Consider the following 14,552-nt stretch of genomic DNA (forward strand, 5'->3'; position numbering starts at 1 on the left):
CTCACCAATTAAGGAGAAGAAGATGGCAAAAATGGAGAACCTCGCAGCGAACCCAAGGATCGTTTGCTCAAAGGCAAGGCAAGCAATTTGAATTTGAATCATGTGCGCCTTAGTCGAAATTTGAAATTGATGTGCATGGACATTCCAAATCCAACGCCCCTGTTCAAAATTTGAATTTACCACACATGGACCACGTCCCGTTTGGAGATCTGAAATCCACCTTGTCGCATGAACGCTGAGGTTCCAAGATACCATACCATAGAGGGACTAATTAGACTTAATCACTTAGGGCCAAAGATATGTAGTGAGCTACTCCCTTTGCCTGATTGACCCCAACTCAGGAGTGGAGAACAATTGATGGAGGATTTGACCCTCCAATGACAACGCAACATGTGGCACTTCCCAATCAACAATGCCACCTTGGATGGACCTTAGAGCCACCTTGGTAACCCTCGGGGGGCATGTCACACGCTCCAAGGAGCCTTGATGCCACCTTGGCATGTTCACTCCAACGAACTGGTCGGGGCCGAGCTGGAGACCTTGGCATTGGGAGCGACTGCTGTCAAGGTCCCATAGGCCTGACTGCAGCCCAGTCGATGATCTGCATAACGTGGCAAATGGCTTCTCTAGCGCACAGCCCTCCTAGTTCTCCAGAATTGCATCCCTTAATCAACAGACCCGTCTCCCCATGCTGCATGCTTCGAAAGTTGACCACATAAAACTTATCCCTCCACGCGGACTACATCTCCGACTAAGAAATGACCTCTGAGCGAAACAAACACGTCTTACAGGGGATCTTGGGCGAATATTGTGAAGCCCACATAACTCACGCTTATATAAAGGAGCCTCATTCACCATAAGAGGCATGCACGATTTAGCTCTCAAAACCTTTCAACTGTCACTTTCAAATTTTCAATACACTCATCGTTGACTTAAGCATCGGAGTGCCCACACCAGAAAAGCATCCTGGACACTCATCACTGACTTAAAAATGATTTCGTTCTTATATATTGAATAATTTCATCCCAATTTTAACACATCAAAATAGCTATAGCTCAACTCTCTCTTTCCTTTATATAGCTGCTTTGCAAATTTACTTATTGTCTCGAGACTGTAAAAAAAACCACAATGAAATTATTCCAAATGTTAACAGAATAGGAAAGGGCCTGAAACAAGTTCTGCACACAAGAATAGTCCCATCATCCATCGATATTATTAATATCAAGCAAGCATAAGGTAAGAACCAGAAGTAGTTCTCCAAAACTAGAAAATATATATCATCATCACTTATGGAATTCCAAAACGCAACTGTCATACGCAGAACAAACTACTTGAACACTGGTAAATGCTGAACTCAGTGCTAAGGCTTGGAACTGTTTGTATGTTCTTTCTTTTCCTCCAGGGCATTGTGATAACATGACCAAATCATGTTCCCATACGACTTTAGTGACAGGATCAGAAGGATTGATTCGACGGCAATGACCATTCCCAAGTTGGGTAAGGCTTTCCAACAGTTCTTCAGAAGCTTCAAGCAATCTTTGTCGTTCCAATCATGAAGTATGCACTAGGAGCATAAAGATCAAGCCAAGAAAGACATGTTAATTAAATTGAATTCCTCGAATGAGTCACAGGAGAAAATTAAGGAGCTTGTTTCAACTTTTACATTTTTTACAATCTTTCATTTACAATTATAATATACAGTACAAATGCAAATATATACAGTACAAATATAAACAAAATAATATAAAATACAAGATTTTGCACTCTACATATATTTGCCTTTATATTCCTTCCAAACTGAGCCTATGGGACAGAGCAGGGTGCATGTGAGCCTGGAGAGGTTACTTGGGACAACTCAATAATTGGGACATATGTAGACATTATTTAATTAGAACATAACAAGTTGATGATATTAGCATTATATATATATGAACAATTAATTTTCGAAATCAAATCATGAGCTGTAATTAGATGAGCTCGAATCAGGTAAGCTCAAATTTGAGATTCAATCAGCTAGATTTAATTGTGTTGGGTTGAGTTCATTAATGAGTGAAACTAGCTAGCTTGCACCCTTTACAGCCCCACAATTAATGCTTAATTATTAAAAAAATAATCATTCTTTTATATTAAAAAAATTCAAATAAATCACCTTCATAAAAATGGCATCTGCCTTTGGAACATATTCAAACATATCCCCTCCAAGATGTTCCACACCTGTTTCATAAGTAATTAAATAGTTTTATTAGGGTACCATTATAATACTCAAAAATCAAGATTCCACGGAAAAAAATTGTAGAAAAGTACAGTACACCACACTGCAAAATTATGAATTTTATTGTAACCTTATACAATTTAAAATGAAAAACACCCCACCCTAAAACACCAATATTTGTCTATCTATTGACAGCAATTCTAAAAAATTCACCTGAGTTGGTAACTGATAAATCGGTACGACTATAATACTGAAGAGCAGATATTTCTTCAGTAAGATGGTGCATCTGCTATGACATGGGGTAAATCAAAATTAATGCCCTTAATTTGAGGATACTTGGATGTGATCATGTTAATTGTGACTCCAATTCAGTCTCCCACATCAACTACCACTTTGAGGCCCTCAAATCCCTTGTATGTCTCAAGAATTTTCACCATGGTCATTGTGGTAATATTTGACAATGCCTTATTCACGACCTTGTTAAACCTAGCATCAACCCCAGTATATTCAAATACATGCATCCCATGAGCCTTGATGAAAGGAATTCCACCTTTAAAAACCGCATCTTTCAAACATTGCCTGCAGCCAAGGTTCGATGATCAAGTTTTGCTTGAATTGAAACAACAACGTAAATGATATTAAACTCTTATCTATATATAGAGCTAAGGTTGCATTTAGATATAACAATTTTGGAATTGGAGGCTGTAATTCTCCATTATTTGTTTTTTTTTTTTTTTTTTTTTTTCTGTTGTTGGGTGGTTCCATAAAAACTAATCAATAGCCAAATATGAATTCCTGGGCTGCAATATACAGTTCGGATTCGGATCCTAAACATCTGAATTCAATCTGCTATTGAAAACTGAAATCCGTAACTCATCCAAATCAATCAGATATAGGGAGCTCAAATTGGATTCAAATCATATCAGAACCGGATTTAGCCCAAATTTGCTTTATATTTGTTCAAAACAAAGAAAGAAATTAAAACTGTCACTAACTAAAATACCTTTTATAGTTTTATTGATTTATTAAAACCTATCCATAGTTTGTATTTTATAAACACGCCATATAATTTTAGGGATTTGGTTTGACTTAATTGCATTAAGAAAAAGACGAAAGAAAGCATAAAATATTCCAATATGTAATGATCTCAAGCACCAGGGCCGGCCGTAGATATGATCTCAAGCACGTCCAGCTCCAAAGCTGCTTTTAAGACCATGGGAAGCACCGTAGCGGTTGCCAGTTGCACCATGGGAAGGGGACTGTGCCTTGATATGGGCACGAAGATAGATGGGTCAGAGAGCGTCTACGAGTAATTGATTTGTAATTAATTATCTAATTATAGATGTTTTCTGTCATCGAATTTAATTATCAAGGAGCTTAAGGAAGGTAGATGAATTCTATATTAGGGTTTTATAAGAATTGAGTGCTCATGTGTTCTTCAAAATCATGTTGTGACAGATCACAATTACTTCATCATTAAATGACCTCCGTCTCCACACTCTTACTCTTTTACATGCTTTGTCCAACTGCTTTTTGTTAAAAACTTGTGCTATCTATCCTGTAGAACTAGTTGAAGTGTCAAAAACAAGAAAGAAAATTGAGATAGTTAGCAAAAGATGAAAATATCCAATTTCAATGGCGGATGGCCATCACAATTCTTTTCCACAAGTAGATATTTTTGGTATTAGTTGTGGACCATAAGCATGCATGATCTCTCCCAACCTAATATGATGCATAGGTAAAAACATAAAATATCCAACTTGTGCCAACGAAAAGTGATTTGACAGGATAATCACAATCATCCACAAAATGACAAAAAAAGAAAAAAAGGATATATACAATGACGGAGACAGCAACCATAAGGTCCAAAAGAAATTAGAATTTTGCAAAAACTTTAAGAAAAACATCACCTAATTGTGAATTCACAAGAGAACAAAAAATTCACTCACATGGGGATTTTGAGAGGGGAAAAGTTGGTTAAAGAGATTTTGATTCCCATTGACCAAGAAACTCAAATTTTTTTTTCACATTTATGTGGGGACCAGAAAAATTAAGTTTATTTTCCCGGGTAAGTAATACCCATCTCCTGGGTGGGTAATAGCTTTCCCACCTAAGGGGAAAGTCACTAACACTTGAATGGGACAAAACTGTCCAATTTAATAATGAATTATTATGGCTAAAATGGTTATTGTTTTATTTATCTGGGAAATAAAAGAAGATGGGTAAATGCACTTATCCACCTAGGTAAATAATTTATCAAAAAGCGAACAGAACCTAAAAGATTATTTTCATTAAGCTTGGATAACATAGCAGATAATTTCTTTTCCAATTGAAGAAAATATGTTGACTACAATAAGGCAGAAAAATAGCTCAAATGTACCGTCTTGATCAATGACCAGCAAATAATGAAGCTACGAACACTACAAGAAATTTGACTTCTAACAATGGATGAAACCGTTGCCAAAAGACCTTAAAACTGTTGCTAGAGACCTATAACAACGGGCTAGCAACAAACACCAAACCGATGCTTCTTCCACCGTGGCAATAGGTTCTAGCAATGATATTATAAAACCGATGCTGGAGATATCATCTACCAACAGACGTAACCATTGCTACAATCTTAATCTCTTGCAACAGACATTAAGCTGACCCTTGCTAAAACGGCTATATCAACGGACAAAAACGTGGCTAAAGCAGTGCATAAAAGAAAATTGGTTGATATATTACCATGATCATTCTATAAAACGGTTGCTAAATGATACATATAGCATCGGTTTGTAATGAAAACTGTTGCTAAACGATACATATAACAACGGATCATCATGAAAACTGTTGCTAAATGATACCTATTAGCAATGGTTGACCATGAAAACTGTTATTACAATACATTTCTAGCAACAGTTTTGAAATATAATCGTTGCTAAAAACCATCTATAGCAATGGTTTTATTTGATACCGTTGCTAAAAGATATCTATAGCAACCATTTATCACTACAACTGTTGCTATAATATGCTTTTAACAACAGTTGTACATAAAAACCGTTGCTTAAAATCATTACAGCCATTGCTATCAAGGCACACTACTAGCAATGATTAGAATATATATGTTGTCTTTGTTCCCATGTTATACAAATAAATAATAATTTATAAAAAAAATATGTTTTTTATTCAAATTATCAAATGCTATTACAAAGTACACTTATCATTTGTCAAGAATACATGAATAAGCGTTTTCAACAAAAAAAATCTTCACTTTGATGTTGTACCACTTCCTTTTGCACCTGCAAGAATTAAGTAAATCATGAATATAGGCAACAAAACACCAAATACCCTCTCCCTCCCCCTGGACCCCCCATAATTTTCTTAAAAAATTACAAAAATGCAAAATATTATTCTAACTTGTAATAGAGGATAGGATAAAAAAATGAAGTCATTCAAATTGCTAAAAGCTCCACTAAGAAGAGCTTGGCAACAATCTCGAATTGCTAAAACCATCATCACTAGGCTGTGCTTGACAACAATCTCTTAGCTTTACCTATCCCTAAGGGTTTAAGTATAATATTTCAGCATAGAATTTGGATAATTAAACCAACATGCCAAGAATGATGAAACTTTATGATATAATGCAATCAAACTGAATATATATTACTGAAGCTTCCTTAGATCAAAGACCCAATAAGACTGCTAAAGCTACCTATACGAGACAACTTGGGTGATTCCCTAACATTACTTGCATACTCTTTATAGATTTGTGTGAATCCCCTGATCTGTTGTAAACATAAGTGCGAAATATTAAACTTCTCTATTGTTGTCTTGATGGTCCGTCTTGCTCATTGGCAGCACCAAACACATAATTTCTTGGGGTGTTTGGGTCGGTTTCCATATGCTTTCTTGGCATACGATTTCTTATTTTCAATGACAATTTTTAATTTAGGCGCCTAATTTACATACTAAGGAAGCAAGGATGTAAACCTCTTTGTTCAACCACTTCTACCCTTCAGTTCCATATATATTTTTCTTGAACTCAAAAGAACATAAGACATACATTTCCCATAGAATAGGGAACAAACAACAAACCAGAAATTTCATGGCAAAATGATAGATTTTCCAACGATACAAATCCACCCTGAGGAGAGAAGTATGTTGAGCTTTTATTAGTTACAGATTTTTAAATGAATAAAGAAGAATAAAGTATGCTGCATGGACTTTCTCTATGAATTCAAAAACTAAGTACAAAGGCTCTAGTTTGTAAAGTTGTATTAGAAGCAATTGTATCAAATTTAATAAAACCACAATCTGTTTATTAGTCAACTGAATAGAGTCCTTAATTATTTCATAGAAACTAAATATTTAATAATATACTAAATTCTAACCTAATGGCATATTCAATGCATATCCTTCAATAAGAGTCCATGCAACATATTCACTTTCCTTGTGAATTCAAAAGTAAACCTTAAACCTTGCATGTTCCAGGCTTCCAACTGTGACATAGGGCTTCTAAAGTGAGAGACCAACATCCTTTGAATGCTGCTTTACATGGTCTATGATTATGACTCTTTTTGTCTAATATCATCAACATAATACCTTTGCCAATTTAGTTATTGTGCTTATTGTAAAGGAATTATTGAACAAAGTATCTCTCACATTAAGTACCTCAGTACGTCAAATATAATACTCCGATCATCAGACGTTAATCTATTGACAAGAATCATCTGCATTATATTTCTAATTAAGTAACCCAAGTGGCATGTTGCAGATTTTGCTTACGAAATTTTTTCATAGACAGAAACAACGAATCTGGTCAGAATTTCTAGATAAAATAGATGGTATAGGTGGAAAAATACTTTGTTACCTCCAAACCTGTAGAAAAGAAAACTACTACCAACACAACAGAAAAAAAAAAACAAAAGATTGGAATAAATGGACAAAACTTACAGAGGACACATCATTTAACTCAGAATAAGTAGCGGTGGCAATTGGGTGGGTTGGGTTGGGTTTGGTTTGGGTTTAGTTTCAATCCAATCCATCTAAGCCGCCAATCCATTAATGACCCAATTATATAAAATTAAATGGGTTGGGTTCAACCCAAACCTGCTTTAACCCAATCCAACCCGCCCAAACCTATTAATCTTATAATTATGGACTTAAAAAATAAAAAAAAACTAACTCTCTCTTAACAAATAAGTTGGTTATAGTTTAGTGGTAATTATAGTTATTATTTACACAAGTGATAAATGTTCAAATCACAATACATGCATGTTATTTTTGCACAAGCAGCGAAGCCATTTGACTCTATTCAGATTTCGGGTTTGACCAAACCACTTAGGTTCAAACCAGTCACACTAACTTGAACTATATAATTGGATTATCTTTGAGTTAATCACATCAAGGGTATTTGAACCGTTTAGATCTAGATCAATCCGGTTAGACCGGACTGTACCGGTTCAGTCAATGGTGGATTAACTTGGACCAAACCGTATCAGGTTTGTGCACGGGTTTGGGGCCGAACCAACTTACCCAAAGTGGGTCAACGTAAGTAAATCGTGTTGATCCGGATTCGGGTCAGGTTGTGTGAATATTGGTTTACCGAACGGTCCAGACCAAGCAAAACACACGGACACCGAACCATCCCGCCCGAAACCGTTTCGGATTTGGGTCGACCTAGATCGGATTGTACTAGGTTGGGTCGAGCTGTGTGAATACTGGTTGGACTGGACAACCCAAATTGAGTAGAGCAAGCGGTACCAAACCATCCCACTTGGGGTCTATCTCGGATTTGGGTCGGCCCAAATCGATATATGCTAGATCAGGTCAAACCGCATTGAATTAATCCGAACTCGGGTCAAATTGATTTGGATTTATGTTGAGTGAAGTGTGTTGATTCAAGACAAAACTAAATTTAGTCAATAATTAATAGAAAATTAATGCATTAATTATAAATTATTTAATTCAAATGAAGAAAATTAAAAAAATGCTAAGGAATTAATACTTATATTTGTAATGGTTAACCCAATGGTTATCCACAACCCAACCCAACTCAACCCATTTAAATGGGCGGGTTGGGTGATTGGTTGATCACACAACCCGGCAAGTAAATGGACGAGTTGGGTGGGTTCAGCGGGTTGGGTGAAAAATTGTCACCCCTAAGAATAAGTATAGTAGTAGATAGAGAGGGTAGATAATAGCAATAACCAAACTCACTCTCTCTCTCTCTCTCTTGTTCTCCCTTAATCTCTCTAGCTCGTTCGAAAATCAGAAACCATATCAGAGCCAAAAGACTAAACTCTAAAATGTAAAGAGAGCATTGATAAAGATGATTTGACCAGTATGGAAAAATGATTATAATTCTAGAAACCATATGTTTTCTCCATCCAAATGCGACAATGGAGTCTCCTCATCGAAAAGCAAAACCCTACTTTTTTCGTCCAAACACAACAGTGGGCTAGATATCCTTCTCAATCAAAATGCAAAACCTTGTTATACCTGTCGAGGGAAAATCTTATTCTTTTTGTAATGGAAAATTTGCTTCTTGTTCCTGCATATTTTGATTTTTTGCAAAAGAAAATCTACAGGACACACCTTTAATTAGAAGAGGAAGCCTTTATTCAAGCCTTTCTTCAACTTGGAGGGAGAGTCATTTATTTTGAAAACTCAAAATGGTTCCGATTGGAGGGAGAGTTATTTCCCTTTCTTCGACTAGTAAATATGTATTTGCATTTTCACGTGGCAGTATCTCTAAGACAAAAGTATTTATATTTCATGGATTGTTTTTGAACAGTTATAAGTGAGCAATTTCTGGATGGTTATAAGTGGGCAGTTTCTAAAATGAGAGTAAAGGACATATATGCCTCTTTATGCCTATTGTATGTTTAAACAAGGGGGATAGAAAACGTCCAATGAAAATTCTAGAAAGAGAGGGCCATTCGCTATTTTATAGGTAGTATAGATAAGAGGTTTAGGCAGACTGGCGGAGGCTTCAAAAGAGAGGGATAGTCTAGAGATTTTGTTTTAACGAGAAAAACTTCTTATTAGTTAATTAATAATCTTACATCTTGTTTATCAAACAATCACTTTTAAATAGAAATTTATAAATCAATTATATGGAATTTAAATTTGAGTGGATATTAAAATATAGTTAAATTTGATTTAGATTTTATCTTATTAATTATAAAGTTTTGTTGTGAAATGTAAACTTTAATACATTTAGTTATTAATTATAAATGGCATTATAAATTAAAGTTTATATAATTATATTAATTAATATTTAACAAATTTATAAATCAATTTAAATTTATATAAAATGGATTTTAATTTGTATCAATTAGTTTTAACTTTTATTTTTATAATCTTTTTATATGGAATTTAATTGAATATTAAATTAAAAGTAAATGGAATTTTAAATTATAATGCACCTTTTATTAATGTAATAATTTTAAAATAGAATTTAAGTGGATTTTAAATTATAGTAAAATTTGATATTAGATTTAAATTTTTTTAATTATAAAGTATTATTGTGAACATGTAGATCTCAAAAAGTTACGTTGGGAACATGTAGGGCAAGGTGCCTTTACATGTAGATCTCAAAAAGTTACCCAATATAAAACAAATTAAAAGAATGACCTTAATTAGACATCCAAGCACAAATTTATGGCATCTAGAAGTTTATATTTATATGCTGAAAATATTTAAAAAAATGAATTGTTTTTTTTTAAATATAAAATAACATATATATATTACCTACAATATATATATATATGTAATATAAAATAACATATATATTACCTACAATATACATGTATTTAAATATATGCAAGTCAGGCTGGGCCCAAGGCAAGCTTAAAGTAGGCCTAGGCCTGACCCTAAAATTTGTGGCTTTGATGAGGGCCTGAGCCACAGTTAGGGCTGCAAACGGATCAAATTGGATTCGATAAAAGGTATATCTGATCTAATATGAATTGATAAGAAATCCGGCTGATTCGAATCCAATGAATCCATTAGATTTTCAAGAGTATGATTCGAATTTTAATTTGAATATCATATTAGATATCTGATTCAATTAGAATTGTAATAAAAAAGAATGGTATAATATAAATAATATATTATTTATATAGTATAATAATATTGTTATAATAATATATAATATATAATTATATAAATAATATATAAAACATATATATATAGAAAGAGAATATACATATATAATATATAATATTTCATAACAGGTCAACTTTCCTGATCTGTTCTGAGTTGTTAGGATCAAGAGTGGTATTTGAATCCAGCTCTTATCAAATCGGAATCAGGTCTGGTCCAACTTAGTTGCAGCCCTAGCCCTAGTCAGGGCCTTAACACAACACTTAGGTCTAATCATAGAATTTTCCAATTAGCAAAAATGATCACCCTTGTTTTTTGTGCCTTCAGCACTTCGGGATAGCAAAAGTTTATCAAAATTAAAAAAAACAAGAAAAAGATCACCCAATAGGATAGCCAAGTCCAATGTTGTAGCCTGCAAAAGTTTACAAATAAGATAAATTGAAAAACAAAATGATATCATTTAAGAAAACAAAATCGAGTGGTTACACAAAGCCAATACCAGTTCATTGGTTCATGGGTTGGACCAGTTAGGTGGATGGTTTTGGCTAATATTTTTGTAGAAAAAAAGGTTAGGGGTATGATCAAATTGGCTAAGGGCTGGGTTGTCCAGGTTTGTTGCACACTTGGCAAACAATATTAGATGGAGACCCTTTGCCACGACCACCGTAATTCTAAAAACAGCCATCAAATGGAGCACTACGTCCCTTCCATGTTCATGGCCACCATTTGTTTTTGAGATTAGCCAGGTTGGCTATAAGTGATGAAACATCAATTAGCTGATTGCTATGTTCAAGCCAAGACTTACACTTTAGACTTGTTTATGGGCCGGGCTTTAGGCTTTGGGCTGGGCCCATTCAAATTTTAGTAAAAGCCAAATCCGAGCCTGGCCCATTAACAAGTCTATTATGATTCATTAGAATACCAAGCAAAATCATCAACATCTGGGTCTTCCATGTCAGGCATGTTAGATACAACTGTTACAGCTGATTCATAATCAAGTGTGAGTCCTTTCCAAATGCATAAAACCAGATCACTATGCGAGATTGTCTCTACAATGAAAACCAATCTATCGGCTATAGATATAGCCTTTTCAACATAACCTAAGATATTCATAGCCCCCTTGTTTTAGACTTTGTAATTGCCTTTGAAGTTAGGGAAAATCTATAATGCGGAAATGATATGCTATGGAAAGAGTTTTGACCAATCAAAATTCATCCATGAATTTTGATAAATAACACCTTATTTTCTACCATATTTACCATTCCAATTTATTGGTCAATTGTTTTTCGGATATCATATCTTTTCTATATCATAGTCGAACCCATAAAGATCGACTACCTGTGCAAGTACACTAATCCAATTGAGAACTAATTGATCTTTCTCGAATCAATCAAGGTAGGCAGGGTTGGGAATGGTTTTGGTAGGCATTGCAATGGAAACCATCTACTATGTCCATCAACCAATTTGCATACAACACTGATAACAACTATGCTTTCCACAACAAATAATTCTCGTTACTGAGTAGTACTTTGGACTGAACTGGATGAGCCATTGGAAGCCATTGAGTAAAAAGGCTGTAATACCAAGTTAGAGAAATAGTATGACTGGAGAATGAAAGCATTCAATGGTTTGTATCCACTTGAGTGTGATGTATTCATAAAATAACTTGCGTACATCGATTTGTAGACTCATACAGATATGAGTCTTATGTAGACATGACTCATGAGATAAATGGATTACAACAAACAACTAGAAGATAAGAGAGATTGGTCGAGATCTCTTAGTGGAATGGGAAACGTATCTCTAACATGGCACACTAATGATAACTTTCACATGACAACATGCCAAAGCACCCTAGGACGAGTCCAGATCTCCTGCCCACACAAATTATGTTCACGCCTACCCATGTAACATTGCAGTCACATATAAAGAACATCTCGTCCTCCTATATAATATCATGCAGGGGGAGATGTTCCCAATTCACGGGGAAGTGTGTTGTGGGTAGATGTTGGCAGAGTTCTCATAGACAGAAAATCTGGAATCCTCTAGGAGCCGCCCAATAATACATTCCCATATCATTAAGACCGGATAATAGTTTTCACCCACTCAATTCTATAGAAATCCTTTTATTGAATCTAAAAGAGCCATTATATATTTTGATTTCTCAACTTGCCCCAATTTTAAAGGAAACCAAAAGCTGAAAGCTGAAATAAATAGAAAAAGCTTCAAAGCACTCACCAGGATATCAAGTAGAAACCATGTGAGGGTGGCTATAAAAAAACCATGATAACATAAAAACTTAACAAAAGAAAAACGTTGTCTAAAGTTCTCAAATCAAAGCCAAATAGTCAATCAATGGGACCAAATCACAATTGTATTTTGTCAAGTATAATTTTATACTTTGTTATAGGTAGTATAATTTATACTATTAATTATTTTCTGGTGAAAGAAAATTACATATACTATTAATTTATAGGTAGTATAATTCCCTTCTTTTTCTACCATTTCTTTCAAACCAAACACAGCTTTAAGATACTATTTTGGCACCTGTTTGGGATGGCTTGGACATGGGTTTCTGGCATATTGCAAGAAAGGCTCTACATGAAAAGCTATGAAAAAACCAAGAAAGTCAAAATAGGCTTATATGAACTACAAAATCTCTCCACGGAAACTATTTTTTGTAGCTTCTACAAAGCAGCTCATTCAATGCAGTTCAATCAATTATGAAGCCCTAACGAACAGGTTCTTAGGCTTTGAGCTTTAGGACTTTGAAGTGTTTTGACTTAACTTATGCTTTTTAAACAGTTCACTAGCAAGGAAGCCCCGAAAAGTGCAATTAGAAGATACAATAATAAATTGGGTAAATTGCATACAGGTACCCTATACTTTACTTTAGTATCCTGCATTTTCAGTTGCAACATTTAAGTACCTCGAATTCTCAAAAATAAACACTTACGTCTATTTGTTAGTATTCTATCAATTATTGCATAATACCAAAAATACCTTTTGCATGAATTTTTTAGATCAGTCTTAGGTAACTGAATGTCTCTCCATGATAACGTTCTCACATCGACAACAAATAACATATTCAAATTTTCCGACAATGGCATTCTCTAGTGATGAATTTACTCTGCAAAATGATCTTAAAATTATACAAAGGGTATTTTTGACATTATGTAATATTTAGTTGACAAAATACTAATGGATTGACCCAAGTGTCTATTTTTGAGAGTTCAGAGTATTCAAGTGTTGCAATTGAAAGTTCAGGGTACCTATTTGTCACTACCCCAAAGTATAGAGTGTTACACAGTGTATGTCCTTAGCTCCAATCAGATTGATGTATATACCCATTTATTGTAAATAAATAAAAGTACATAACTGATTCATGTTATATTTGGTGTGTTTCTATGTAATTACCCGTAAACTGGACACTTGGAGAAGCTTATCTTGCCAAGGCTGACACTAATGTGCTGCCAAGTAGGTTGGGGTATCTTGTCTCAGCTGCTAGGGTTAAACCCGAAGCACATGTAGTGTGTTTTTGTTTGAAACACTAAACCCAGACCATTTTCCAATTATCCCCTAGACCTTGGAGACTAGTGGGCAAAACTGTAAAGTTACACCTAACCCCTAGACTCGATTATGGTACTACAATGGGTGTCGGATTGGACTGTCTTTGATATACTAATCAGTGAGATCCTTTGGGGGTCAAAACCTGGGTATGTTAGGGTAGTATGAGAATTCACTCGAGTGGTGATCATAGTGATAGGTAGACCTGTTCATGGGCCGGGCCGGGCTTTTAGTCTTCAGTAATGGAAAAATGATAGGCCCGAGCCCGAGCCTGGCCCGACCAACGGGCCTAGAACTTGGGCCCGAGCCCGGCCCTGACAAAAAGCCCGAAGCCCGAGCCCGAGCCCGAGCCCAAAGCCCGACCTAATAAAAAAAATTAAAATTTTTCCCTACATTATCTATTTTAATTCAGATATTTTTCCCCTATTTAAATAAACATAGTTTTACATTCTCGAATCAAAAAATTTATTCAAATGGACATCACATAACCCATTTTAATTTCATTCATTTTTTCTTACAATCAAGTGAATCAACAACCTTCTTTAAGGTTGTTTAATATATTCCCTGTTGTTTGGTTGTTTCTATACAACCAAGGCAAACCTGAAATAAAACACATAAGAGCAAATCATATAGGTTCATATTCCTACAAATAGCATCACACGCTAAAACTAAATTCATATAA

The 14,552-nt window shown here is 34.8% G+C and overlaps 1 pseudogene; it reads right to left on the bottom strand.

Annotated features, from left to right (window-relative positions):
• Positions 1-1,283: 1,283 nt before the first annotated feature.
• Positions 1,284-11,416, bottom strand: LOC104596923 (caffeic acid 3-O-methyltransferase-like; annotated as a pseudogene).
• Between the last annotated feature and the right edge of the window lie 3,136 nt (positions 11,417-14,552).

The sequence above is a fragment of the Nelumbo nucifera genome, chromosome 5 (assembly GCF_055504915.1).
Source record: "Nelumbo nucifera cultivar China Antique chromosome 5, China Antique-T2T, whole genome shotgun sequence".
NCBI lineage: Eukaryota > Viridiplantae > Streptophyta > Magnoliopsida > Proteales > Nelumbonaceae > Nelumbo > Nelumbo nucifera.